Consider the following 3,647-nt stretch of genomic DNA (forward strand, 5'->3'; position numbering starts at 1 on the left):
CTCTGGGTCTTCCTTTCCTGTGGTGGTCCTTATGAGAGCCAGTTTTATCATAGCACTTGATGGTTTTTGCGACTGCACTTGAAGAAACTTTAAAAGTTCTTGAAATATTGACTGACATTCATGTCTTAAAGTGATGGACTATCATTTCGCTTATTTGAGCTGTTCTTACCATAATATGGACTTAGTCTTTCACCAAATAGGGCTATATTCTGTATACCACCCCTACCTTGTCACAACAAAACTGATTGGCTCAAATTCATTCAGGAAAGACATTCCACAAATTAACAATGCACACCTGTTAATTGAAATGCATTCAAGGTGACTACCTCATTGGCTGAGAGAATACCAAGGGTGTGCAAAGTTGTCATCAAGGAAAATGGTGGCTACTTTGAAGAATCTCAAATATATCTTGATTTGTTTAACACTTCTTTGGTTATTACATGATTCCATGTGTTATTTCATAGTTCTGATGTCATCACTGTTATTATACAATGTAGAAAATATTTTTTTTTAAATAAAGAAAAACCCTTGAATGAGTAGGTGTGTCCAAAGTTGACTGGGACTCATTTATTATATCTCCTAGATATAGGACAAACTCTTCAAAACCTTGTTTCTTATGATACTTTTTTGCCATTTATGAATGTGTTATTCAATGCATTTCTCTGGGCTATAGTAGTAAAGGCCAAATTCTATATTTTATAAACAAAAAAAGTATATATTTTTTAATCTAAAAGGGTCTTAAAATTCTAAATTAAATAGCTAAATAATCCATAGTGTGACCATCTTAAAACAATTCCATATGTCAGAACTGTCTCTCCAGCTGCAGTAGGATTCAACAACACACGGATGTTCTGTCGATGTGCCTTTGATCAAGGCACTTAACCCTCATATGCTCCAGGAGTGCTGTTCTACTATGGCTGACCCTGTAAAAAAAAAAAAAACATTTCACTGCACCCATCTGGTGTATGTGACAAAACATTTGATCAATTTATTTTAAATAAAAAGTCTAGTAAAATGATTGCAAACCAATCTACAAATGAAACTACAGCCAGTTGCACTGCAGCAGTGTTTGTCCACAAAGCCAGTGCAGTCGTCCTCTGTTAAACACAAAATAATCCTATCAGGCAGAGCATACTGATGACCTCATGCAAACGTTAGGGTGGTGGTGGGGGAGGTTGAGGTATAGAGACCACATCAACACAAAGACAGAAAGGGTAAGGTATAGTGGGTGTTCGGAACTAAATTTCAACCACAAATGTTGGCTAAAACATTGGATCAGAACAATCATGTTATCAGTTCAATAATGCTGAGCCATAGACAAAGGAGAGCAGTTCAGTATCCTCTACTCACCATAATCTGTGTGTACAGGCAAGAAGGCCTCATCACCATTCAGTCTGAATTTCCTCTATTTTGTCCAGCAGATCCAAACTGCAGAGCTCAAGCCCTCCCCTCTGAATGTGCTCCTCAACGGCTGTGTGGCTCAGCCAAGCCCCACAGGTGAACAGCACCATGGTGTGGAACCATGCCTCTTGAGTTCAGTGACCAAGGGCAGCACCAGGATGATGGTGTGGGTGTAACAGGGTGAAGGTGCCTCTATTTGAGTAATTACGGTTGTCATGTGAATTGTATATGCTTTCCTATTGGTCTGTCTGAATTAATTGTTTGAGTGTTCTGATTGGTGGCAGAAGTGGCTCAGCAGAAAGCACCTCCACCTGTTCCTACAAAATGGTGGCGCATTTCCTGGAGCGGCAAAAAGGAGAGACAGGGATGGAGCTGTTGCACACTAGACATATGGTAGCTTGCGAACTTCCCTTCATGGAGGACATCTTCTATATACAGTCTCTGTGTTAGCTGTAAGTATCCGGAACACACTTGTGTTTGGCTGTGTATACAGCCAGCGAGGTCATTCTTGTGTTTTGTGTCTATTGTTACATTTAAGGGGCTTGCCTATTTATTGCATGTGCCCTTTAGTCTGAAGACCTTTTGATATTTAATCCTTATTGATTACAGTGTGTGCTTTGCTGTGCTGACTAAGATGCTTTCAAGACTTGAACATTGCATGTAACTACAAAATTATTGCAGTAGCCATTTTGTGCTTTAGACTGAGACACTAACTTTCCTTTTAGGTGCGATTCCAAGCCCACCCAGTACAGCCCTGTTTGTACATGATCTTTGTAATATTTTTTATTTTATTTATCCTGTGTTGTGTGTTTTCCATACTGGTACCCAGTTCAGGTCTCTGACCTTGCCCTATCCTAGAACCTGTGGTGGTTATATGGCGGCTGGGCTGGAGGAGGGCGGCCCCTTGCTTCATTGTGTGCCTCACAGAAACCCAGTCCCAGTTGGGGGTGTCTACTATGGGGACCTTGCGTCCGACCACATCAGCTTGCCTCCTCAGGTTCTGCTCCATCTCTGTCCCCAACTAAAAAGGCCCTCTGACCTAAGATGGTGTTCCTGACAACTTTCTTTCACTCCTTTCCAGCCCGGCAAAGCGCAAAGATCATCCGGACACTCTGTGCCTTCTCCCTCACCCTCCTCAACTGCCTTCCTTGCCTGCTCCTACTCCAGCTGCAAAATACCAGCCGCTGTTGTCTTTAACCAGCTCTTCTGCCTTCTCCAGAAGCTCCTGAACCTGTGTCTTCACCAAATTGTCATCCTCACTCTGCTGTGTGTTACTATCCAGGCCATGGTATCTGTTCCCACACCTCTCCACCAGCCACTGAAGGGGCTCCCCAGCTGTGATGAACTCATCCACAAATGTTCCTTCAGGTAGCTTGTCCACCCCAGTGAAGAGCACCTCCAGGCCCCTCCCCCTAGATGACCCATCTGCTTCTCTGCAGCCTTCTTGTGGCCCTCTGAAGGGCTGTGACACGGGGACCCCCAGTAGAAGCGTGTGGGGCCCTGAGGGGCAGAGTGTGGCACTGACACACAGTCCCTCCTCGCTTGCCCGCTCTGGTGGGACCCGGTAGCATTATCTGCTGAGTCACGGGGTGTAATTCAGGGTGGGTTGTCAACTATGGTGATCCGCCTTCCACAGACCTCCCTGTGGCCAACGGTGCTGTGGACAGTCTCACCTAGGATGGCCTTCCCTGTAGTTCTATTCTCAGCTTCCGGCCCCGCCAGCAACTGGAGCTCCAGGAGATGACAGATGGGTTCTATTGTCGGAAACGACAACAACAACCACTGACGGCTGTTTTGACTCTTCATTTGTGCTCTCCACAGCAGGAAGGTAGTCAGGCAAAAGGGACAGTTAGTTTCCGGCCTCATCACCATTCAGTCTGAGTTTCCTCTATAAAGTTGACAGATGTTGGGATTGTGCAAGAAGGAGTGCGGATGGATGCCTGACATTCAGAAACTAAACTCGATTACGGGTACCAGATTCAGAGCCAGAGAAGACTGTAGCCATTTTGACTCCTGCCTCTTGTTTTCTTTCTCACTCCCCACCTCCCTTCTCCTCCCAGTTCTGTCTGTTAGACTGTGTAAACAGAGAGAGCTCCACAAGATGCTGGCAGTCTTCTTCTTGGCTCTCACATTCTATCCCATCTCTCTGACTCCTCCCCTCTCACTCTCCCTTCCTCTTTCTTCCTCCCTCTCTAATGGTCTTTCCCTCACATTCCCGGAACTCTCTTGTATCTCCTGTCATATTC

General features: G+C 44.8%; 1 long non-coding RNA gene and 1 pseudogene across 1 annotated transcript; both read right to left on the reverse strand.

Moving 5' to 3' along the window:
- Positions 1 to 533: 533 nt before the first annotated feature.
- LOC139580913 (uncharacterized) lies at positions 534 to 1,571 on the reverse strand. Its single transcript, XR_011676123.1, has 3 exons — positions 1,351 to 1,571; positions 1,027 to 1,097; positions 534 to 923 (listed from the first exon to the last, which is right to left on the reverse strand). It is a non-coding gene; the product is annotated as an uncharacterized lncRNA (long non-coding RNA).
- Positions 1,572 to 1,986: 415 nt separating this feature from the next.
- Positions 1,987 to 3,421, reverse strand: LOC139580905 (GTPase IMAP family member 6-like; annotated as a pseudogene).
- Positions 3,422 to 3,647: the final 226 nt, after the last annotated feature.

The sequence above is a fragment of the Salvelinus alpinus genome, chromosome 1 (genome assembly GCF_045679555.1).
Source record: "Salvelinus alpinus chromosome 1, SLU_Salpinus.1, whole genome shotgun sequence".
Classification (NCBI taxonomy): domain Eukaryota; kingdom Metazoa; phylum Chordata; class Actinopteri; order Salmoniformes; family Salmonidae; genus Salvelinus; species Salvelinus alpinus.